We start from the raw sequence: 26,719 nt of genomic DNA, 5'->3' as shown, positions 1-26,719 counted from the left end.
ATTCGGAATCGTAGGTAGAAACAGTGTCGTTCCATTCGGTTGTCCATGATCATCATTTATCTCGCCATTGCCCGTTCAAAGGACTGTGGCGTTGACTCAGTGGTAAACTAAGCAACTGACGCCTTGCGAACAGTCCACTCTGCTGCAACTGACGTCGAATGGTAAGCGCCGACACTGGCTGTTGCATAACAGATCGAAGTTGGTATGATATGGGTCATTACGTGGTAGAGCGATATGTCACTGCCATGCGTGCGATACGCCTGTCACCAAGTGTATCGGTGCAACGAGGTGGGTGCAGCCAGTCACGTCGGTCCGTTGTTCCTTCCCGCAACCAACTATTACACATCCGCATCACCGTTGCTTGGTTCCATCCGACATGATCACCGATTATCTGAACGATAATCCCCAATTCTAATAGGCTACTATTCTTCTTCGGTCGAATTCCAAAACGTGCTCCAAAGACGCGTGCTGTCTTCTAAGAGGTAAAGACGCGTGCTGTCTTCTACGAGGCATACTGAAGTTGCTCAGGCAAAACAACGGTGCGGAAGAACAATTCCAGTCCGTCCACACGGCCCTCTGTTCCCCTTTATATAGCGCTAGCATGTGCCCCTTCTGGCACAACTGATGTGCGCCTGCCCTGAAATGCTAATCATGTGCATCTATCGTCGTCGCAAACGTATGCTGCAAAATGCACTTGCGCGCCTACGGAGTATCGCCCCGTTTGTGCGACTGGATTCGTGATTTCCTGTCAGAAAGGTCACAGTTCGTAGTAATAGACGGAAATTCATCGAGTGAAACAGAAGTAATATCCGGCGTTCCCCAAGGAAGTGTTATAAGGCCTCTATTGTTCCTGATCTATATTAACGACATAGGAGACCATCTGAGTAGCCGTCTTACTTTGTTTGGAGATGATGCTGTCGTTTACCGTCTTGTAAAGTCATCAGATGATCAAAATGACTTGCAAAATTATTTAGATAAGATATCTGTATGGTGCGAAAAGTGGCAATTGACCCTGAATAAAGAAAAGTGCGAATTATTCACATGAGTACTAAAAGAAATTAGCTAAATTTCTATTACGCGATAAGTCACACAAATCTGAGGGCAGTAAACTCAACTAAATACTTAGGAATTACAATTACAAATAACCTAAATTGGAACGATCACATAGATAATATTGTGGGTAGAGGAAACCAAAGACGGCGATTCATTGACAGAATACTTAGAAGGTGCAACAGGTCTACCAAAGAGACTGCTTACACTACGCTTGTCCGCCCTATTCTGGAGTATTGCTGTGCGGTGTGGGATCCGCATCAGGTGGGACTGACGGATGACATCGAAAAAGTACAAAGAAGGGCAGCTCGTTTCGTATTACCGCGAAATAGGGGAGATAGTGTTACAGACATGATACGTGAACGGGAGTGGCAATCATTAAAACAAAGGCGTTTTCGGTGCGACGGGATCGTCTCATGAAATTTCATCACCAGTTTTCTCCTCCGATTGCGAAAACATTCTGTTGGCATCCACCTACATAGGGAGAAATGATCATCACGATAAAATAAGAGAAATCAGGGCTTGCACAGAAAAATTTAAGTGCTCGTTTTTCCCGCGTGCCGTTCGAGAATGGAACGGTAGAGAGACAGCATGAAGGTGGTTCATTGATACCTCTGCCAGGCACTTTATTGTGAATAGCAGAGTAATCACGTAGATGTAGAACTGGACGCTTCCTTCAAATGGTTCAAATGGCTCTGAGCTCTATGGGGCTTAACATCTGTGGTCATCAGTCCCCTAGAACTTAGAACTACTTAAACCTAACTAACCTAAGGACGACACACACATCCATGCCCGAGGCAGGATTCGAACCTGCGACCGTAGCAGCAGCGCGGTTCCGGACTGAGCGCCTAGAACCGCTCGGCCACCGCGGCCGGCTCAGGGTGTTCCATCTTGGGTGGCCGGCAGTGTATTTTATGGAAATAAATTATTCTAATGATTGTTTTGCAATAGTGTAATCATAGAATAAACGATATTTCTGGTTCATCTTGTATATGTCCATATAGATGTTATCAGTCACTGCACATCTTCTAGGTGTAATGTGTAAAATGTCGCAACGTTCCGCCCGCTGTTGTGTAGGCGGCCTTGATCAGGCTGCCGATGTGTGCATATAAGGGATAAGGCGGCCTTCACGTGACGTATTAGTCACCTTCGTTAATACCGGAGAAGGCGCGCGGCCACTTGCAACCTGGCAGGAGCCCCAGCGGCGCTCCCCGCATACCGCTCCAACAAGCCGGTCCCCACCAGGGCTGACTGCAGTGGCCGGCCGCCCGTATACCTGCTGCCTCGCAGCCCTGAGAGGCGCTGCACGCGCGGTGCATTCCCTAAGGTACAAACAGTGAACTACAGCTACTGTGTCTTCCAGCAGCGAAGTTCCACCTCCACTGTGTTGTTTTTGGTCTATCTGAGTAGCTAAGAGCACATTGTGATCTCTTAGATGGACATTGAAAAAGAGGACCAACTACCTTTCCTCTACGTGTTAAGAGAGCACCGGACGAATTCAGAACAAGCTCATTTTTCTTTTTTTTGTGGGGGGGGATTCGTTTGTTGAATACTGTGAGAAGGTTCCTTCGTCTACGCGGAGTGCAACGTACGAGGGACATTAGGTAAATGATGCAATTTTTTTTCTCCGCCAGTTTGGGTTAAAAAAATGCAGAATTCGTTATGGGATATCGTATAATATTCCCGCTTCAGAACCTGTAGTTTCATGAAGTTCCGATTGCTGGCGGCACTGTACGTAGCCTTCAAAGTGGCGTCTGTAACGGAAGTTAGTTCCAAGCTGAGAGCTCTCATTGAGTTTCTTTCTTCAGAAAACCAGAGCATTGCAGATATTCACAGGCGCTTGCAGAATGTCTACGGAGACATGGCAGCGAACAAAAGCACGGTGAGTCGTTGGGCGAGGCGTCTGTCAACATCACAAGGTCGCGCAAAACCTGTCCGATCTCCCGTGTGTTGGTCAGTAGCATGCAGATGTGACTCTTGCAGTGTTGGAACGAGCGGACACTGGCATTCGGGGTGATCGACGCATTGCAACCAAACACCTCGCTGCGTAACTGGACGTGTCTCTTGGTAGTGCTGACACACTCGTGCACCAGTTGGGGTTCCTCGCCTCCTAACACAAGACCATAACGAGCAACGAAGATCCACCTGCGCGGAATTGCTTGCCCCTTACGAGGCTGAGCGTGACAATTTTTCGCCGAACATCGTCACAGGTCAATTACTCAAAAAAAGCCTTAACCGCATTTATTATTATTATACCGCCAACCGGTTTCAACCCGACGTAGGGGTCATCTTCTGGGTGTTTACACCATTGCATAGTTTCCTGCCGTTATGTAGACAGTGACACCACCAGCAGTCGACAAATGGTGTAAACGCCCAGAAGGTGACCCCTACGTCGGGTTGAAACCGGTTGGCGGTATAATAATAATAAATGAGATTAAGACTGTTTTTGAATAATTAATTAATCATACTGATCGCTGCTTTTTCTCCACAACCATGTTGTCCAAAAATCGTCACAGGTGTTAAAACATGGGTTCAACTGAAACCCATGGAGTGGCGCCCCTGTATCACCCCTCATAAGAAAAAATTGAAAACCGCACCCTCAGCCAGTAAAATCGTAAGGGCGTTCTTCTGGGATTCTGAAGTGGTCATTCTATTTGATGCCTTCCCTCATGGACCAACGATCAACTTTGAAGTGTACTGTGCTACCATCAGGAAACCGAACTAACGACGTCCGCGTGTTCGTCGCCACAAAAATGCGAACGAACTGGCCATGACAGTGCAGTTGACAGGCCATTGCCAGACGATACACTATTAAATTTTTGTTTATGGGGTTGGATGAACAGTGTGGTGTACAAACGACAAATGAATACGCGAGATGATCTTCTTCGTTGCACTATGGACCTACTGCCCTCATTAGGGAAAGTGCAAAGGTTAAAAAGAGGCACAAAATGTTTTCCCAAAGGTGCACAAATCCACTGAAGATGACGGTGGGATATTTGAACATTTCTTGTGAACAACAGCTTAATCTCATGTAGACGATAATGCTTAGAGGTGAGTGTGTTAAAAAAACCTATTTTTCAATCCATACTTTGTAAAACGTATGTTGCAGTGTTAACTGTCGTTCGTGTGTACATGTGTAAATCTGACAACGTATTGAATTATAAGTAAAATAAAGAAGAAAGTACATTAAATGTGTACCAGTCGGGAGAGAGCATATCTCCATACAGAGTTTTCTGCGTCAATTAATCATTCGTATCATATCTCTGAATATTGACCGTTCCTCCTGGGACACCCTGTATAGAAAAGCTACCGATATTGGCCACTATCTCCACGTCTTGATCCAGCATTATTCGTCACCCATAAATTTGGTTCTAAAGACTCGCCCATAGTGCTTGGACACTTTCAGACAAGGATAGCCTCTCTGAAGAATTGCAGCACCTACGAAGAGTCTTTGGAAGGAATGAGTACACAGATAAAAAAATTGAACGGGTGATGCAAACAGAATCAAGAATGCGTGAGAGAGACTTAGACCGAGGAAGAGAAGTCAAAAATCGATTTTATACCTTATGCTGCCATAAAATTCGGAAGGACAGGTAAACTCCAACTACGATAAGTTACAGACAGTCTCCGAAAGCCGGGTGTGTATCGCATTCCACGCGAATGTGGCATACAAGGAACGTCAGCACCGCATCCGATTAAAACAGCCAGTCAAATCAGATGTCGCAGAGAGCTGCACCGGATAAGCGCTGCCCTGATTATAGTCATGAAATGAAATACAACGAGACCAGTATCGTGGCACTAGCTTGAAGTTTCTGTGACAGCTTAATTAAGAGGACTATCAGAATGAAGTTGACAGCAAACCTAATAAACATGACGGAGGTTTACATTTAAAGAACGCTTGATATCCGTCACTGAGTGCTTTTAAAATCTCGCAGTCCATCATATCCACCAGAGCAGGAAATCGCTGAGAGAATCAGCGTTTCACGGAATATCAGTGTGAGTTCTGAAAAACAAAAGAGCATCACTGGGCGCACTGTAGAGCGACTACAATCGAACACGGATACAAAACAGTGACGAGAGACAAACGACAGTTCACAGTGAAACTCACAGCAGCTGAAGAGGACGCAGGATCGGTTGTCGCAATACTGTGCTCAAAATACAAACAATAGCTCGGCGTAACACCCGGAAGCACACCTTTAAGCCCGCACTGTGTCTGACTTACCTGTGGAGGAATCGAGTTCGATTCCTGGAACTCTCAGGGATTTTTACTCTGATTGGTAACGGAATGTTCTATGCCAAATTTAATTCTTATTGGTTGACAGCGACAATGAGTTCATCACGTTTGACTGTAAAATTCATTTCGGTCAAGGTTCACATATTTTATTTAGAGACTATACCGTTCCGAGTGTGTGCTCAGTATAAACAGCTCAAACATATTTCTTGGCCAATGGCTGCGTCAAAGTATACTAAGATTCAAATTTCCACCGACCCTCCGAAAAGGGACTTGTAAGCACTGACTGAACTAAAGTTTACAGTGGAGTGTACTGATCCTCGTCTGGCAAACTGAGGAGCTACAAGTATGAGAAGCAGGGACTCCTTGTTATGAAAGATGAACATAGTTTGGATAGCGGTGTCCTGAAATGCCACTCAGTCACAGTAATTGGTCAACATCACATGGTCTTCAAGGTCTTGTCGTGGAGCTCGTTGCCCACTTAGTATTATCATTATACCAATCACAGATACGTATATGAACAATAGAATTAAATTAGATACAGTTATTTGGCATCAACTGCTGGATGGAGGCCTGCTGTCGACTTATCTACTCATTACAGTCTTCAGCACATTGCTCCTGCATTTTTAATATGTCGTGTCTAACCGGGAGTAGTCTAGATCTTTATCTCTTGGAAATGAGCCAAGCACTCCCTTACGTCCTCTAACCCATCAACGTTGATGACCAAACAAAGGCTGGCCGGGGTGGCCGAGCGGTTCTAGGCGCTACAGTCTGGAAGCGCGAGACCGCTACGGTCGAAGGCTCGAATCCTGCCTCGGGCATGTACTTGTGTGATGTCGTTAGGTTAGTTAGGTTTAAGTAGTTCTAAGATCTAGCGGACTGATGACCTCAGAAGTTAAGTCCCATAGTGCTCAGAGCCATTTTTTTTTTTTTTTTAAACAAGATTAGGTGGCAGGATGTTGGACGTCCACGCATCACTGAACGTGGAGCTCGGAGTGTTACCCACTCCGTAAAGCAGGATAGACGGTATGTCTCACCATAGAGTGCTGATCAACAGCACGCACTACTTTTTCGAAGAGCTAAGTTCAACGCACGTTGCTGAACGTGAAGTTAACGCAGCCACGATCCTTAAATGCCCGCACGCTGCCCCAACGTCATCGTCAACTACGACTGAAGTCGACATAGTATCGTCTAGATTGGACCATGGATCAATGGAAATGTATTGTCTGGTCAGGTAAATCACGTTTCTTGTTGGCCAGGTCGAAGCCCGTGTCCGGATACGCCGTCATCCAGACCAACGTCTCCTATGGATGCAAGCCTATGGGCACAGTATTAAGCTGTGGGAAATAATTACTTGAGCTTCCATGGGACCTGTGATAGTAATCGTACCGTGATAGCTGAGAACTACGTGAACATTACTGCGGACCATCTGCATCCCTTCATGCTTGACATCTTCACAGACAGCAATGGAATTTTCCAGCAGGACAGATTTCCGTATCACAAGGCGACAGTGGTGCTACAGTGGTTTAAGGATCATTGAAGTTAACTCACGTTGATGTCTTCGCCTGATTTGAAACTGATGTGTCACGTGAGACACTCTTGGCTCCAGCTCCAAGCATACAAACCACCCAGTTGTAATTTATGGGTATTGCGTTACCTGCGAATCATATTGAAATCCAGTGCCAAGTACACTATGCGACCAAACTTATCTGAACACCTAGCTGAAAATGACTTACAAGTTCGTCACAACCTCCATCGGTAATGCTGGAATTCAGTATGGTGTTGACTCACCCTTAGCCTTGATGACAGCTTCCACTCTCGTAGGCATACGTTCAATCTGGTGCTGGAAGGTTTCTTGGGAAATGACAACCCATTCTATACGGCGTGCTGCAGTGAGGAGAGGTATCGATGTCGGTCGGTGACGCCGTTTGGAATTCCTATGTGATGGTCTGGATAGATGTCTGCCAATTAGACATTACGACCCTCTTCCACTGTCGGCGGTCTCTGTCAGTCAACAGACGAGGTCGGCCTGTACGCTTTTGTACTGTACGTGTCCCTTCACTTTTGCACTTCACTATCACATTGGAAACAGTGGACCTAGTGATGTTTAGGAGTGTGGAAATCTCGCGTACAGTAGTAAGACACAAGTGACACCCAATCACCTGACCACGTTCGAAGTCCGTTAGTCCGCGGAGCTTCCCATTCTGCTCTCTCACGATGTCTTATGACTACTGAGGTGGCTGATACGGAGCACCCGGCAGTAGGGGGCAGCACAATGCACCTAATACAAAAAACATATGTTTTTGGGGGTGTCCGGATACTTCTGATCACATAGTGTACCTCCGGAATCCTACCAAGGATTTCTCGAATTAATGCCATTCGAAATCGCTTCAGCACTGCGTTGCAAAGGTTGCTGTTAATCAAGTGATCAGTGTTTTGTTCGTTAGTTTTCCTTTCACCATTCTTCCGTGCAAGAACCTCAGTTTTTGGAATTGTTTTAGTTTTAGCAGTTCCGATCTAGCAGCTCTTTTCAGCTGCTGTGAATACGAAATTTGTCAAATGATTCTTCGACTTTTTTTGGTGGTCTGAACCACTTTATTTTCGCTACGTTGGGTGTTCGTTATTATCGTGCTAACACATCTGCTTTTCAAGCCGACAAATTTGCTTCAGTTAGTTATCCGTTTATTGTTGAAATTTTACGATGTATAAAATCATTCGAAAGGCTGATGGTAAAGTTAGTGGATAAGTGTGACTGAAGCCTGAGGTAGAGTACAACCGAAGGGAGTTGCGAAGTTGTTTACAGAATGTCTGTGAAGGATCATATTTCCTTAGAACTGAAACAGTTCTGTGAGGATTCTCTTGCACAACAAAGGATTCAAGCAAGCCATATAAATTATGTACCTACAAGCTTCCTTCCCTAATGTTTAGAATACTACCTTAATCTATCACCAGCCATATAGAACAAACATTATACTTTAATTATTCAAAGAAATGCCTTGCTTTAGAAGTACGTATAACACTCTGTAACTGACCACTTGGTGCGCCAGTTAATGCTTGTTTTAATTCGTAAGTACGAGGCAAGGTTATCAGACTTATAACAACCAGTGCTTCTAGGATGTCAAACAGTCTACATGTTCGGCGAATTTCATGTGTGTTAATGTTAGCAGTTGTCGTGCTGCAGAAGTCTTTTACATGTATGTGTCACGCTGTTTGCTATGGGGTTGGTGGAACTACAGTACCTAGTGCGACTTGCATGGGCCACGTAAGTATGGCAACGATCCGCTGGCAGTCAAAGAATACTCTGATACCTAGACCGAACAAAACGAAATTCATGTTATCGGCCGGCCGCTGTGGCCGAGTGCTTGTAGGCGCTTCAGTCCGGAAACACGCGGCTGCTACGGTTGCAGGTTCGAATCCTGCCTCGGGCATGGATGTGTGTGACGTCCTTATGTTAGTTAGGTTTGAGTAGTTCTAAGTCTAGGGGACTGATGACCTCATATGTTAAGTCCCATAGTGCTTAGAGCCATTTGAACCATCTAGTAATGTTATCAGTTCAGTTCTCAGCTGGACAGTATCGAGACAAGACAAGTGCGCCAAGAAAAAGCTATTCTAATGATTTATTGGATTGCAATTGAAGATTGACCGATAGCTAGGGAACATTATGGAGCACTGACTGTTTAATGCTTTGGAACAATATAGTTAAACCTATCTTATAGCAAAGATTCTTGACTTCTGCTTTGTAGTATGGCGGTATGTGAAAGTGAAAAGATATAAACTTGTGTTACTGATTTTGAATTTAATAGGCTCAGCTTACTATCTTGATGTGGGAAGATTTACGAAAGTAATAAATAATTACTGATTAGGAAAGCTAGAAACTCTGGGGAATTTGGGACAGCTTACTCTCGGTCGCCATGTACAAATCAAGACCTACCGATAGGCAAATCGCCGCAACTTGTAAATCATGAACGAAATTACAGAACGGTGCAGTGAGTAAAAACTAAGACTTTTTTTGCGATTCATAATCGCTGTGAAATCTCTGACTCAGTTTTCAAAAAGTCTCTAGTAACAGCCCTCAAGAAACTGGGCATGTTAGTACACTGAAGTGCATTAGATTTCATCAGTTCAGTGAAAAATTTATAGCCGAAGGTGTTGTCAGGAAATTATATTACAGATAACCAAAACTATTTGCAACAGTCCAACAGAAAGTCTTCATAAGTCACGCTGGCGAAACGGTGAAGAAGTGCGCGTTTATGTACCATACCTGAGCCACCATCGTCTTGCACACGACACTGTCCTATTTGACGTTAGCGCCGATAAATTTACCAGCTGTGCTAGGAAACCCTTGAAAATGCTTGCTACTTGTGTTGGGAAAATGTCACGAAGAAGTGACGACGGACAACATGCGGGACAGTCAACTACAGTAGGCGCAAAATGTCGTGACCGCTGGTTACACAGTCAGGTGGGCAAGTGTGGGGAGAGCGGCTGTGGTGGGAGGTCGCTCAGAGCGCTGCAGGGGAAATGCCGAGCACTGGAGGGAAGTGCCGTTCTAAACTTAAGCCTATGCTGGGAAATATTAAGTGGGGCCACTCCACACCCACACTTACATGGTGACCATTCAGAAAGATCTGTGATCTCTTCTTTCGTTAGTATCTAAAAATAATTCCGCCTAAAATGCAGCGATTCCTGTCGTGTGGCTTGTTAACCATTAGTAACTTTCCGAGAAGGGTCCTGAGTGGCGAATTTCGTGTAAAATCTACGAGGGTGAGTCAAATGAAAACCTTAAATTTTTAATAACAAATCGAAATTTCACGCCGTTATCCCGTAAGTTGGTAAGTGTGCTACAAACAGCGCGCAGATGCACACATACCGTGGTAGTATCAGTATAAAGATGGCCGCCCCACTTGCAACTTGCGCCAGGGAAGAACAGCGTTCTGTTATTCGGTTTTTGCGTAGTGAAGGTGTGAACCCTATTGAAATTCATCGACGAATCAAGGTTCAGCACGGTGATGCTTGTTTGTCACAGCAGCAAGTCTACGAATGGAGTAGGAAGTTCGCAAATGGTGTGACTTCAGTGGAAGATGCTCCTTGTCCAGGTCAGGCACTGCGAGTTGTGACTCCACAGAGCATTGCAGCAGTTGAAGCCATAGTGAAGGAAAGCGCCGAGTGACACTGAACGACATTGCAGCATGTTTACAGATTAGTCATGTGTCAGCACACCACATTGTGCAAGATGTGCTCCAGTTTCACAAAGTGTCTGCAAGATGGGTGCCACAGCAGCTGACTCCTGAAATGAGAGAACGACGTGTTGATGCTTGTGAAGAACTTCGGCGTTTTGAACGAGAAGGTGATGGCTTCCTTGCAAGAATCGTTACTGGGGACGAAACCTGGGTTTACTTCCACCAACCGGAAACGAAAAGAGCGGGCAAGGAATGACGCCATTCCTCATCACCAAATGATTTCCATATGTTTGGACCACTCAAAGATGCAATGGGAGGAAAGACGTTCCGTTCTGATGAAGAGGTACGCCACGCGGTGCATGAGTGGTTGCGCGGACTACCAAAAGAATTTTTTTCTAAAGGAATTTATGCACTTTGACCGCGCTGGAGGACTTGCATTGAGCGTGGGGGAGATTATGTTAAAAAGTGATACAGCTTTGTACCACTTCTGCAAAATAAATGATACTTAAAAAATATTTAAGGTTTTCATTTGGCTCACCCTCGTACATATTTCTCTGGTTGCCATGTCAAAATTTGCTTATTTTGCCGAAACACAGCGGAGTTTACCCTGTCTCAATTCACCAACATATTGTTTAGGCAAAATTGCGACAGAATTCTGAAACAGTGGTTTATTGAGTTTATTAAGTGAGGAACTGAGGAAAAATAAAGTCAGTAGCTTATGAAAAAGTATATCCTTGAAAAAAAGTGTAATGTCTTCACGTATGTTTTCAAAACCCCATAACATTTCTCGTTTCGTCAGCTATCGACGGCCTCAAAGAAGACATTCTTTCACCGAAAAAGTCTGTAGTTATTGGAATAACATGGTAGATAACGAAGTTTCATGCAATTGCTACATGGTAAAATACTCACGTCTTTTAATTCTATCATTTGCCAAAATGGATATGTGAAACCGTTTATGAAATATGAGGAATGATGAGGATATTTCACTGTGGCTTTATCGCTGGGACAGCGATCGCGAACGAGTGTGCTACATCAGATCAATTTCCTCGAGACTGCTGACAGAAAGATACCTCTACCCAAGTCTAAAGAAAAATTCAATATGTTAGATAAATTTCATACTCATCAAAATATTGCGTAACATACACCAAATGCAAAATCATAGCGACCTCTGTTTTTCATTGAAACTTTTCCAGGTTTCCCGCAGCATCTTACGTTCACCTAAAGTTTCATAATAATTACGACCATTAATGAAATGATGGGCACATCATTATGAACCTGGCATATAAAATTATAAGTGAAGCAAAAATGATTTTTTTTTTTTTTTACTGAATAGTTTCTGTATACTCGTTTGAGAAAGATTGCAGGGGGCTCGCCACGATTCTGTCTTCGCTGACTGGCCGAAAGGTGGAAAACATTTATTGTCGTCTTCTTCCGAACAGACAAATGAAATCGCCCGGCGCTTTGGACGAATACTGGTCACTGCATATCGGCCACCGTATCCTGCACGAGCTACACCAAATGAATTCTGCAGACGAGGATGGCGATTGCATGAATAATTTTATCAGCTGTTACTGACATTTCTATATTAGGATTCCTAAATACTGTTTCTATTACCATTAAACGTGCTACTTCTTCTGACAGAAAAGCGAAAATTCAAGTGTCCGAGAAGATTTTTAGTAGCTGCGATGAGGCTTTTGTAGAAACTGGCAGAAGAAATATAGTTTTAAATGGTGATAAATTTATTACTGTGCACATTACGGTTTGTATATCACACCATAAAGTTAACTAAGAACAATATAATCACCTCTTATAGCAAAAACAGTCAGCTTAGATCGTAACTGACAGTTATTCATTCTGGTAACCAGTTTCGGTCAAACATTACCATCTTCAGCTCCGTACACCGGCTCCACACACCACCAAGGAGTTAGCACTCTGAAGATGGTCATGTTTGACTGAAACTGGTTACCAAATAGCTGCAATCTAGACGGACTGTTTTTGTTACACTCCTTAAGAAGACTGCTATTGTTTCAATACGAATCAAATCGCATTTGCCTTATTTGCTTTATAGAAGTACACACTTTGAATTACAAAATATGACGTATATATACAACATATTTGTTCAAAACTTGATCCTTGATTGGATCAAAAGATCGATCTCAAGTTGCTTGGAAGAGAGATGAAAGAAGACCTACTGTATTTATTATTTAAATTTATGTGAATTAACAAACACGGTCGTAATGAGAGAATAAAATTTTGCAGAGCTCTAGGTAACAATCTGTACTAAAATAATCTCTTAACTCTGCTGTTATGTAAGTGAGCAGCAGTACAGAAGGGCTTGGTTAGAACATATGTAATCAGCTATGTCTTACGGAAATGAATACATACAGAGTATGTGTGGCGTCGTTGCTGCAATTAAGTTAATGTAGGTATCATCCGAATTGTTTTTCAGCATGACGGACATCTCGTACTCGATTCCTACAGTGTGGTAATCTCAAGGATTTTTTTTTTTTTTTGGTAACTTGTTAGATATTGAAATAATTGCCACATACGATCTTTAAATAACATAATTGTCTCCGTTTATTTCGTGATTACATATGGTACATTACAATACATAAATTAATTAGATTGAATAAGTTGAGTACACAGCTTCACGGCTTGTGACAACAGTTACCACGAGGAGGTGTATAATATGGTATTATGAATATAATGAACACAGTTTCCTGCCACAGTCCAGGTGTAAGTGTAATAACTACTTGAGCGTTGCCATTCCAGTCAGCGGCCGAGCTCCGTGCCGGGGTTTCGACCTCAGACGACATCCGAGGCACCTGCAGCGCGCTCGGACGTGACGTCACCACTGGCCATACTGGGGTGCGTGCGCGGACCACGCCCGCCACCCTTCAATGTCGGCGCGCAGTCAAAGCGCGCGCGCTCGTCTCGATCCCTGTAACAATATAGACAAGAATTATTATTACAAATATCGAATCATCATATAATTAGTTACTGGCAGATTTCGCTTGCTGCAATACTGATCGGCATTTAACAGGAAAAAAAGAAGAATGAAATGAAGTCTGAAAGTTCGAAATGACGATGTGTAAGTGCATGAGGACAGAAACTCTCAAAGATTTACAACTTTAATAAACCTATTATAAATTAAAGGCTCCGCCAGATATAAACTCTTTAATATTTTCAGTTTACCCTTTCTTCGGTTGTTGTCACTTCGTCCCCCTCGCTCAATATGAGCGGGGGATGCATGTCAGCGGTACAATACTGCGCTCATCAGCCAAGAGCATTCTCAAAAATATAACAAAGGTGAGAAAAAATATATAAGGACCTTTTTCATTTTTAAATTAAAAATATAGTGACGGAGAGATAAAAGGGCGAAAAATATACGCAATTTAAAAAACATAATTGCAACGTGATGATATTCTTCTATGATCTGAAGGACCTGCATTGGGCGAGAAATATTGTGGGAAGAGAGAATTTGTTTCATACCGTTGAGGGGTGTGGATAAAAAGATACGGGTCTGTAAGGAAGGAAAACTATTGAGATGATAGATAGTTGAGGTGGATAGTGGGAATGCAGTTGGTAGGAAAGAAACAGGGTGAGGTGTAGTAGCCGGCCGAAGTGGCCGTGCGGTTAAAGGCGCTGCAGTCTGGAACCGCAAGACCGCTACGGTCGCAGGTTCGAATCCTGCCTCGGGCATGGATGTGTGTGATGTCCTTAGGTTAGTTAGGTTTAACTAGTTCTAAGTTCTAGGGGACTAATGACCTCAGCAGTTGAGTCCCATAGTGCTCAGAGCCATTTTTTTTTAGGTGTAGTGAGGTGTGTGGGTAGTGGTTACAAGAGGAAAGCGGATAGGCATCGATGAAGAGGAGGAAGGGAGAGGATCCTTGATGCGGAGAGGAATAGGTAGGGAAGATTTAAAGATGGTAGGAAGGAAAGGATCTCATTGTCTTGCAGAGTGAGTTGGTTTAAGTTGCGCTGGGATACAATATGGAGTGTGTGTGGGTGTAGGGACGGAGGGACGTGCCGGTGAAGGTGCAGAAGCAGACAAGGGTTTGTGATCGGAGGGGAGCTATGGAGTATTGGAATCTAATTTGCGGATAGTATAAGAGACGCATAGGTATTCAGTGTGGGTGAGGAAGGTTGGAAATTTGATGAGATGGCAGAAGATTCATGTGAGGGAAGGCAAATGGATGCGGAAAGCGAGACGGACTGCATGGCGTTCGAGGATTTTTAGGGACTTTCTCTCTGTACATATTACAAAGTGAAATCCTCACAGTGTTTTTATTTGTGTCTGTGAAGGTAAATCTGATGGTAAATCTATGTATACAGGATAACTGCGTAATGATGTTAAACATTCTCAGAGTTAATGAAGCGTTAATGTATCAGTATAAGGTGAGGACCCTGGTCCGGAAACAACTGACAGTTAAAAGCGAATATTGGGGAGCATTTGTTCACATTTACTTCTATGAAACACATCTCTTCTGCTGAACAAGTGTTCATAGCCGTTAAGGTATGTATCGTAGAGCCCATGTTTACTAGACATTTTTTTTTAATTTTAATTTTGGTCTATACTATCTCCTCCCAAAATATGGAAAGCAAAGGGCTCGCAGTAGAAGAAATCCACTGTCAGAGATATCAGAAGAATTTTCGCATATAAATTTCGAATCGGTTCTTTCCGAATCAGGGTCCCTTACCTCAGATTGATACATCATCCCCGAAATTTTTTAACATCGCCACGGAAGCACCATGTGTAATTTACTACTGCTTCGCCAGAAAAGTCACCAGGCTGTAGTTACTTAGTGCTACCTGCGCAAAGCCAGAGACTCTAGCTATATCGTTTTTCAAGCGCATCTCTTTTTTTACATCAGTTTGTTCCGTATTCAGAGAAATTCTTTCTGAAGTCAAAGGAATGCAAAAACAGTGAAACTGGTGAAAAATTTGGAAGATTTCATTAAAAATATCATATAAGACATATCGCGGTAGAATGGGTGTAAGCCACTTTGTCTGCGCTATAAAAACTGCAAATTATGAACGGACAACAAGACAAACTGTAAAATCTTCAGCAGATATTTTGAAAGGCTGCTGGGTTTCGTCGGTTCTCCAGAATGATTGCAAATAGGAGCTCTAAAAATAACAATAATTCTAAGCCAACTAATAAACAACCAAAGGAATTCAAGAGCCGAAGCTACAGGTGAAACCTTAGTGGAAGAACTCCTAAAAATGGGAGATTCTTAAGTTATTGCATGTTACAGCGTTTCGGTGGAAAACTGTACACACAGCAAGAGGGCTCCGAAATTATCCGATGGAAATTTCACGGACCTGTGAAGTCTGTTTGGCCTCTTATGCCGCTTGATCTCATTCAGCTCCAGCACGTCAAAGATGATAGTGACGGTGGATGTGCACGTTTTAGATCCCACTCTAACAAATAGCTATTCGGCAGTTGTTGATTAGCATCCATGTGTTGCGCAGCCTAAGGACCGGAGGGTTAGTGCTGTGATTGTTGTGGAATGGAGGACTGTCCGGTACACTAGTGTACTTGTCTATGGAATTGGAAGACACTGTTGGTCGAACACTCTGTATAGCAGAAAAACTGTCTCCCGATGAAGAAAGAGTTTAATATTCTATAAACGGCGTCTGCTAGCTCGCGTTGCAGAAACAATTTGAACAACGCCTGTTCAATGGAACACCCCACCGTACAGCAGAAGTAATTGGAGGAAATCACGGAAAACCTAAACCTGGATGGTCAGACTTGAGTTTGTGTATAACTTTGCCCTCGAACGCCAGTCCATTTTATCGAGAAACGAGTCCAGTTTTCAGTGCTTCTCTCCGCATGCAGTAGATATAGTGGCAGCCGATGAGATGGCACTAAAGGGGCACTGTAGAGGAAAAACACATAGCTGGTGACGCAGGCCTTGCGCCACTGAAAGGAAAACGAGTGTCGATTAGCAACCAGCTTCAACCGGTTTGCGTTAATTATACTTTCCGAACAGCAAACGTGCAGGGTTTCTTTTGGAACAGTCGTGCTGCAACTCAGATCGCGGCGTCAGATACTTGACCAAAATTTTCTGAGTACAGTTATAATTCGCCTCATAGGAGATCACCCATCTATCTGCACTACGACAACTAAATTAAAGTCCACTAAAATGAAAAGTTTAAGATTACAACACTAGTACCAGCTAACTGATTAATATACAAACTGACACCACAGGCCTGTCACACATTCCTAAGATACACCTGAAATTACTTCTTCGCCAGTAAACGACTCTCAGTGTAGAAAAATATCCTGCATTCTGCATGCCAGAAAACTATTACTAGGAGACCACATGGCAATCGGATTCTTTTATGTGTGTGTGTGTGTGTGTGTGTGTGTGTGTGTGTGTTTGTGTGTGTGTTGTTATGGTATGTAAAATTCAAAACTCAAATATCAATACCTAAAGTACGTTTGATACCATTCTTCGAATATTTCCGACCACATTTAACGCTTAACTCACGAGGTGACTTTTCTGTAACGTATACAATTAGGTTGGGTCTCTGGCAAAAATCATTTTAAATTTTTAATTTACGTTATATAACACTTATTTTACTATTGTTTAAGTGTTGATTAAATACTCCCTGTTGATTTTATTGCCTGCAGCACTTTACTTTTCACCACACTTTTGTGCGCTTTTTATAGTAGTACCCAAAAACGAACTGTTAGAGGATGAAATTTACATTCTGAAAAATTGTGGTATCTCTGTAGCAAGTAAATGGTCACATCAAACTAAATTTCAGGGTTCAAACTTGTACATAAAAACTGCACTCGGTAGGGACAAAAAGAAAGTCTGCAAAATTCACATTCAGTGCTGGCTACTACACTTCTCTGTATCACTACTAGGAACACTTTTATTTTTAACTAACACTTTAAGTAAGCCCTTGGAGAAACAGAAGGTCACCATCACAATAACTGTCCTGAAGCTCTTCGTCTTAATGGTCGTACTGATCGCAAGCACAACTGTGATCACTCGCTATTGCAAAATCGTCGTCTTTTTCCGTCTGTTTCTTGATCTGATATCTTCCTCCATTCACCGAATATCATCAAATTTAGGAGCGTTGAAACGGACTCCTTCCTGAAGACAATTTGTACCGCACTGAAGAAAACAGGTACGTAGTCCTCGAGGTGCGAACTACGACATATCAGGCCGGCCGGAGTGGCCGAGCGGTTCTAGGCGCTACAGTCTGGAGCCGCGAGACCGCTACGGTCGTAGGTTCGAGTCCTGCCTCGGCATGGATGTTTGTGATGTCCTTAGGTTAGTTAGGTTTAAGTAGTTCTAAGTTCTAGGGGACTGATGACCTCAGAAGTTAAGTCCCATAGTGCTCAGAGCCATTTGAACCATTTTTTTACGACATACCAGCATGTGTCAATAAAACGTGTCAACAACAAACAAAGAAGGCCATCATGCAACCGACAACGGAACATTATAGGATTGGCGATTTAAGCACAGTAGAGGGCTTTAGGAAGTCTCCTCCCAGAACTGACCTTGGACAACGAGTTCGAAAATTTTGCGGTGGCCTGACAGACCACATCACGTGAGCTAAAGCTTAATACTTTTAAGGACGAAGTGGCCGTGCGGTTAAAGGCGCTGTAGTCTGGAACCACGAGACCGCTACGGTCGCGGGTTCGAATCCTGCCTCGGGCATGGATGTTTGTGATGTCCTTAGGTTAGTTAGGTTTAACTAGTTCTAAGTTCTAGGGGACTAATGACCACAGCAATTGAGTCCCATAGTGCTCAGAGCCATTTGAACCATTTGAACTTTTAAGGAAGATAGTTATTTCAACGGGCCGCATGGCCCTGTGGTAGAATGCCCGCCTGCTACATAGGGGACGTGGGTTTGATTTGCGATTGTGGTAAATAAGAATACTGCCTTCTTTGTCTCGTGGAGGAACAGAGCGAGCTGGAATTGACACTGTCACGTTCGGCTTACTGAAGAGCTCCGACAGGCACTGGTGCAAGAATGGGAGGCTATACCCCAGCAGCTGCTCGGCCGCCTGATCCAGAGTATGCCAACCCGTTGTGCGGCCTGCGCACGTGTGCATGGTGATCATATCCCATATTGATGTCGGGGTACATGCGCAGGAAACAGTGGCGTTTTGTAGCACATGTGTTTCGGGACGGTTTTCTCAACTTATCACCAGTACCATGGACTTACAGACCTGTGTCGTGTGTGTTCCCTATGTGCCTATGCTATTAGCTCCAGTTTTGCGTAGTGCCACGTTGTGTGGCACCACATTCTGCAATTATCCTTAATTTATGAGCAAGAGTGTATATATAGGAGAGAAGGCTATAAAGTGGTTGATTCTTCTATGAATGTACGCTCTTGGAAAGTTAATAAGAGACCAAGACGTGATGCAGAATGCCTCTCTTGCACAGTCTGCCACTGGAACTGCCTGAGCATTTCTGACGCTTCACTTTTAGTAAATGAACCAGTAACGAAAAGTTCTGTTCTTACTTGGATCTTCTCTGTTTCCTCTATCAGTCCTATTTCGTCTGGAACCCATACTGATGAGCAGGATTCAAGTACTCGTCGAACGATATTAAAAACCTGAATACACAGTATTAATGTTCCAAGATAATATTTATGTAATAGTTTCGACTTCTTAGGCCATCGTCAGGTAACTTAATAATAATAAAGATGTAGTTCACATAACTTTAGCGAGAATTCATAGCTGCACAAAGATATGTGGCATTATATGCTTACATCAATACGAAACTCAAACATAATGCAATATCCAAAAAGACTCTGAATAAACGACTCTCATACTACAGCGTATTCAAATATTACAACTATATATATGTATTAGCGAATTATGTTGTATAAGTGAATAATGGCACATGCTACTATCTTATATGGACCAACTGGTGAATGTAAAAAACAGGACGAAAAAAAGGGGGAGAATGAAGTCTATGTATGGATTGTGGATCTGGATCACTTACAGCAGGCTGATTATTTAATGCGGCAACATTAGTAAGTGTGACTGGGCATGAATGACGTTAGGGACAGAAAAAGGATCCCACCTTTGCTGAAAATGCTCTGAATGAATGTCATTCATATCATATGTAATGTGATGTTCTCCATAGAGGAATTACAGACAGAAAACTAACATTACTCAAAATTCTCGCCATTAATAAACGCAAATCAATGAACTTTGACCTGGCCGTTAGTGACCAAAAACAGTTCCATTACCCACCCTTATTAAAGTAGCAGTTGTCGGTTATTCTATCTCTTACCATTCGATAATATGCTTGTTACAACTGTTCAACTGTTCCACGGCTTTATTCCACGGATTTCTTTCTCCCCCACCCTTTTTTCTTTTCACATTCCCCAGTTGCTCCATATAATATTGCAGCCTGTGCCATTATTCGTTTGTACAACGTATTTGGTTTATCTATACCTATTGTTTTAATATTTAAATATACTGCAATATGAGATTCCTTTGTTCGGCATTACATTATACTTGTGTTTCCTATCGATGAAACTAAGTAATGTCACGTATCTTTGTGCAGCTGTCAACTCTCGCTGAAGTTGAGTGGACTATCTGTTTAGTATTAAGTTATCTAACGACGGCGTAAGAAGCCGAAAGCAGCTTCACAATGAACTATCAAACAAACATTACTGTGACACATTAACGCTATGCTGTCAAGTTTTTAATGTACCAAGACGAGTAAATTTATAGCGGCATGCCTTTTGCTAAGTTATAGCGGCAAAGATGGCGAATTCTCTGACGTACACAATTAATTTTCAAGTATACATCTACCGAATAACAAAACTTGATTTTCTTTACAAATTGGAGCTATGCAGTTGTCTCTGTGACACTGAAAAGAGCTTTCGAAGAATACTTAAACAACATAACAAGTGTGGAACGTGGTCGAACTACATAAACATTAGCTTTACGTTTCTAACAATCAGTATGTAGCACAAGTGTTTATCAAGAACTGTTCGGTTGCTTTGACGCACATTGAAAAGTGAAAACTCGGCCGGAGTGGCCGAGCGGTTCTAGGCGCTTCAGTCTGGAACCGCGCGACCGCTACGGTCGCTGGTTCGAATCCTGCCTCGGGCTTGGATGTGTGTGATGTCCTTAGGTTAGTTAGGTTTAAGTAGTTCTAAGTTCTAGGGGACTGATGACCTCAGATGTTAAGTCCCATAGTGCTCAGAGCCATTTGAACCATTTTGAAAAAGTGAAAATAAAAGAAGCTCGAAGTAGATTCTGCCTAGGCGTAGAGAGAGCAAATTTTCCAAGTGAGTAACTGTTCCTTATCAGCGTTCGCCACACTAAATCTCTTCATAGTTCGTTGAGTGGTTCCAGTGTCTAACTGCTTTCCTTTTTTATGGGCCATGATCCATGCCAGTGCTCTTCAGAAGCCTAATAAGACGTTTGGTGGAAGCTGTTAACTGTTTCCAAATCTTGAGAGGAGATAAACTAGCGGAGAACGTAGAAAGGGGAAGAAAAGATTCACTCTCAGTGAGTGACCAGTTTATTAGGCGCATCTAGTGGAAAGTGGATCCCTCGTCCTTATCATCGGTGTGAGGACATCGTAACCAGCTAAGGTACTCACACCGTTGGATGAGAAAGTGTGTGTCTATATCACGACAGTAAATTGACAATGTGTTCATGTTTCTGTGCTACACATTATGCGAAGAATCGGAAAGTAACAGAGAATGCTCCACGTCATGAACCCTTGCACAGAATTCGATCGTGTTTTTATTTATGATCGAATTACATTGTTCCCGACTGCTTTTCATCAACTCTCTCTAGAATCTTACTCTTTCCTAGCCGTTTGCCACACAGTACGTGGACAACTGTTATCCATAATTTAGTAATTACATTTCATTTTACTTTTGTCGACACAGTCGCCACTTAACGTGTGGGAGTGAAGTCGTTTGACTAGAGTAAACATTGTTCCGTGTGTCATCGTAACTTAAGTTGTTAGTGTATCATATTTTGTGAGGCAGAGATTGGGAACCATCCCAGCATTTGGCAAAGCCACTGAGCAAGACCGTATAAAATTCACGCTGACGCCGCCGTGTGGATTCGATCCAGGTCTCTCTCACCTCCCTAGGTCGCAAGCTAATGCACAGTCAACGCATGAAGATTTATGAGCCGATGATCAAATCCCTTAAGAATGTTTTTCACAGTAGAAACCGCTTTGTGAGTATATGTTTTGATCTTACAACAGCTTTTATTGTATATAATTTTGAAATTTTATCTCTCACCATTGTTCTTGTTGAACCTGCACGGTGGATGGGTTTCCATGGCCTACTGCTAAATACCTCTGGTACCGCTCCCACTACCGCGTCTCAAAAAAATGGTTCAAATGGCTCTGAGCACTATGGGATTTAACTTCTGAGGTCATCAGTCCCCTAGAACTTAGAACTACTTAAACCTAAGTAACCTAAGGACACCACACACATCCACGCCCGAGGCAGGATTCGAACTTGCGACCGTAGCGGTCGCGCGGATCCAGGCTTTAGCGCCTAGAACCGCTCGGCCACCCCGGCCGGCGCCGCCTCTCACAAAGGAGGTCAACTTATACCGTTTTCACACAACACCTCGCTAGATACTTGAAACTGGTTCAACCTTCGCCTCAGCTCTAACATATCGGTCACGAGCCTTGTAAAAATACGCATATTTGGAAAGCAACGCTCAAGGCCGCCAGGCCTGGGTGATATTTTTGTTTCACTGATTCGAGGGCGGAATTCCAGCTGTCAGCTGTTTTCGGGGCGTCCGCCCAAACACACTGTACTCGCATTCGGGAGGACGACGGTTCAATCCCGCGTCCGGCCATCCTGATTTAGGTTTTCCGTGATTTCCCGGGATGGTTCCTTTGAAAGGGCACGGCCGAATTCCTTACCCGTCCTTCCCTAATCCGATGAGACCGATGACCTCGTAGTTTGGTCTCTTCCCCCAAAACAAACCCCCCAATCCTCACAAATCGCGACTGAACAGTATCAACGCATGCTATTGGAAGGCGCACATCAATGTTCAGTGTAACTCCAAGGGCCCATGCGTTCTCTAGCATAGAACTCAAATAACATTGGCACTATGTTCTTGCAACGCTCTGATGTGAGAAAAAGCTCGTGTTGGGTTGGTAAAGAGCACTTCACACTGCATGGAAGGTATGTAAGTGGTCCGCGCGAGTGTGTGTGCCTCTTTCCTAGACAAGCGTGTACCTGTTTACCGCCAGCCGCTGTGGCATAGCGGTTCTAGGTGCTTCGGTCCGGAACCGCACGACTGCTACGGTCGCAGGTTCGAATCCTGCCTCGGGCATGGATGTGTTTGATGTCTTTAGGTTGGTTAGGTTTAAGTAGTTCTAAGTCTAGGGGACTGATGACCTCAGATGTTACGTCCCATAGTGCTCAGAGTCATTTGAACCATTTGAACGTGTTTACCTTTCTTGCCCAGAAGGAGCAGCCTTCGTATGCTGACATACGTGGAGAAGTCGTCCTTGGCCAGGACAGTTGTACACAATGTGATCAAAAGTATCCGGACACCTGGCTGAAAATGACCTATATGTTCGTGGCACCCTCTATCGTTAATACTGGTATTCAGTACGTTGTTGGCCCACCCTTAGCCTCGATGACAGCTTCCTCTCTCGCAGGCATACGCTTAACCCAGTGCTAGAAGGTTTCTTGGGGAATGGCAAAAAAAAAAAAAAAAAAAAAAAAAAAAGGCAGCCCTTTCTTTACAGAGTGCTGCATTGAGGAGAGGTATCGATTTCGGTCGGTGAGGCATGGCACGAAGTCGGCGTTCGAAAACATCCCAAAGGTGATCTACAGGATTCTGGTCAGGACTCTGAGCAGGTCAGTCCATTGCACGGGTGTTATTGTCGTGTAACCACTCCGCTACAGGCCGTGCACTATGACAAGGTGCTCGGTCGTGATCAAAAATGCAATCGCCATCCCCGAATTGCTCTTCAACAGTGGGAAGCTAGCTTAAAACATCAATCTAGGCTTGTGATGTGATAGTGTCACGCAAAACAACTAGGGGTGCAAGCCCGCCCCCCCCCCCCCCCCATGAAAAACGTGACCACACCATAACACCACCGCCTCCGAATTTTACTGTTGCCACTACTCAAGCTGACAGATGACGTTCACCGGGAATTCGCCATACCCACACACGGCCATCGGGTCGCCACTGTGTGTGATTCGCCACTCCACACAACGTTTTTCCGCTGTTCAATTGTCCGAAGTTGGGGCTCCTTACACAAAGCGAGGCGTCGTTTGGCATTTACCGACATGACGCGTGTCTTATGAGCAGCCGCTCGACCATGAGTTCCAAGTTTTCTCGCCTCCCGTGTAACTGTCATGGTACTTCCACTGGATCCTGATGCAGTTTGGAATTCCTGTTTGATGGTCTGGATACATATATGCCTATTACACATTACGACCGTCTTCCACTGTCGACGATCTCTGTCAGTCAACAGACGAGGTCGCCCCGCACGCTTTTGTGCTGTACGTGTCCCATCACGTTAACTTCACTATCACATCTGAAACAGAGTACCTAGTGATGTTTAGAAGTGTGGTAATCTCGCGTACAGGCGTATGACACAAGCGACACCCGATCACCTGACCACATTCGAAGTCCGTGAGTTCCGCGGAGTGCCCCGTTCTGCTCTCTGATGATGTTTAGTCATCAAAGCATCAGCCGTTTGTGTTTTCCAAGATGGACCACTCACCACACTGTAGAAATAGCATCGTAAACATCTAGTAATACAAGCGATGGTGCAGATTGTTTTTGATGGCTGAGTATTAGGAGTATGCAACTCCAGTTCTTGCCTGGCGATTTCAGGGTTCTAAGAAGGGGACCCTGCCTACTGGTCGCAAACGATTTCGTGTAAATTTATAGCATATTCGCGGTTTGAAAGCGACAGAATTTGGAACACCAGATAGCCAAGAATTTAGAAAAAATAGCGTTTCTGGCGTGCGTCGTACGAGATATTAGCTATTTTCGTTACGTATTTTCGAAGCAGCGTCCTGCGCAACGAAGAGAAGAGAACGGTAATCCAAGGGTCGTGTAGTCCTTGTGCGGTGACTTTTTTATTTTCATTTTTTACATTACTTCCATTGCAAACAGAAAATGAACAAAGGAAACCACTCGTTTATAGCACCATATGCTACAACGCTTTCTCGAAAGTATGCCTACAGCAGAGTATCGGCTCTTTTGGACCAAGGACCCAAAAAGCGGTAGACGGGTACGGAGCGAAACATAGGAATATTGTCGCCGTCAAAATCTGAGAAACTTACTGCTTTCTCGTACAAAAATTTTTGAGGGATTCGATGAAGTGCTAAGTGCAGCAGAACAATTTCTTCTTTTAAGCGATTCGTGGGAAAGACAAACGCACAATTATAAGACGAGATTTTTCAAGATGGAGAAGAACTGTCGTCATTACGACCCTTTCCCTCCTCTCCCCTCCATCGAACTCAAAAAGCTTCAAAACCACTCTTGTCTCATAGCAAGAGAAAAAGAATTTGCATCCCACGAAGACTGCACCAAAAGACATCTCCTTCCACACGCAGTGACGTAGCTTGGGGACGGAAAGGCAGGTAGGACAGGGTGCGGTCCGCACCGAGTACATAGCTACGTAGTGGTGATAAAATTTACTGAGTTTTGTGGCAAGGTCTGTAAAAATATATTTTTAATGTCTTATGGTCTCTTAATGATAAGACAACGCTTCTACAATGGCTGGAGTGAGTTTCGGAAACTAGCATGAATCTGGGAATTGAATTCTGAGGCACTGTTTGTGCCCCGTGCAAACCAATCTGTCTGTACAGCTTACATGTTCTTGCAACACTTCTATTGTGCCTGACGTTATTTAGGACTTTGGAAAGTTTTTACGGTTTTACCCTGTTTCCACCCACAGACGAACATCCTTTCTGAAAAACATTGGAATCACAGATAAAAGACTTCCACATACACAATCGGGTGCTCACTACGAACCTATTAAGTCTGCATCTCAGCGAAGCCACTGAGAAGTTGCCTGATTCATTAGAAACTAACGAAACAATAGGAGCTCTTAAACTCTGTTCCTTGTACCGTGTGATTTCTCGTATTTGTTTCACTTTTTGGGGGTGTTTATGAAGTATTGTGTAAGAAAAGGTCAACCATGTTCAAAAATATTTACAGATTGTTGGGATCGGTTTCGGACTGTGTATTGCTAAGTTGGGAAGTCTAAAGTCTTGTTTGAAATACAGGAGAAATTATGTTGCTGATGAAGCATTTGAGTTTGCGCAGACAAGCGAAATTATCTTGTTGACCATGCACTTCAATTTGCACACGTAATGAGAAGCGAGTTCCTGTGGAAAAAACGCAGGACTAAGTGAAAGAAGAAAACTGGGCTTGGAGAGAAGGCTGCAGGAACTGAGAAGATCAGTGTTAGCGTACATCGGCAAGTTTCTACAAGGAATCGATGCACGTTGTAATATCATGGAATGCATATTAGATCGTTTTGCTGTTTTGGATGCCATAATTCTTATTAAATCCTCATGAACAGAACTTACCGCGGTTCTAAGAAGTTTAGTCGACAATTATGAAGAGATGTCTGAAGGTAGTGCCCTTGCAGAAATTTCACGACCAAGAATATTTCTGCAGGCTGCTAAAGTTACGAAAGAGGAGTTCTTGGTTGGACATCTTCAAGAGTCTTACAGACTGTGATTCAAAATGAATTTTCTTGTTCTAGACCTCATTTGGGTGTAGAGATTTTTCTTAATTCCGTGTATTTCGACCTCCTCGAAGGTCAAACGTATTAAGAATTATCTTAGGCCCTCTATGAGTCAAGCACAACTCCCTAGTGTGGCAATTTTGGCAGTCGAAAATAGTGTTACTAAAAGTGTGGTGTCACCGCCAGACACCACACTTGCTAGGTGGTAGCCTTTAAATCGGCCGCGGTCCGTTAGTACACGTCGGACCCGCGTATCGCCACTATCAGTGATTGCAGACCAAGCGCCGCCACACGGCAGGTCTAGTCTACAGAGACTCCCTAGCACTCGCCCCAGTTGTACAGCCGACTTTGCTAGCGATGGTTCACTGTGTACATACGCTCTCATTTGCAGAGACGACAGTTTAGCATAGCCTTCAGCTACGTCATTTGCTACGACCTAGCAAGGCGCCATATTCAGTTACTATAAGAACTCATTTGCTACGACCTAGCAAGGCACCATATTCAGTTACTATAAGAACCATCTTCAAGAAGATATTCTGAACAGATAATATTGCGAATCA

General features: G+C 43.6%; 1 protein-coding gene and 1 pseudogene across 1 annotated transcript in view; both read right to left on the bottom strand.

The window, feature by feature from the left end:
- Positions 1-26,719, bottom strand: part of LOC126419659 (uncharacterized) — a 175,179-nt pseudogene that overhangs the window by 126,409 nt on the left and 22,051 nt on the right.
- The window catches only part of LOC126418791 (uncharacterized), a 120,116-nt gene continuing 106,408 nt past the window's right edge, over positions 13,012-26,719 (bottom strand). Inside the window, exon 6 of the mRNA XM_050085721.1 lies at positions 13,012-13,399. The gene's annotated coding sequence lies outside the window, so the exon portion shown is untranslated. The remainder of the gene's footprint in view (positions 13,400-26,719) is intronic.

This window comes from Schistocerca serialis, chromosome 9 (genome assembly GCF_023864345.2).
Source record: "Schistocerca serialis cubense isolate TAMUIC-IGC-003099 chromosome 9, iqSchSeri2.2, whole genome shotgun sequence".
In the NCBI taxonomy this organism is placed as follows: domain Eukaryota; kingdom Metazoa; phylum Arthropoda; class Insecta; order Orthoptera; family Acrididae; genus Schistocerca; species Schistocerca serialis.
Note: the sequence above shows the minus strand (reverse complement) of the source record. Positions and strands in the feature narration are given on the sequence as shown.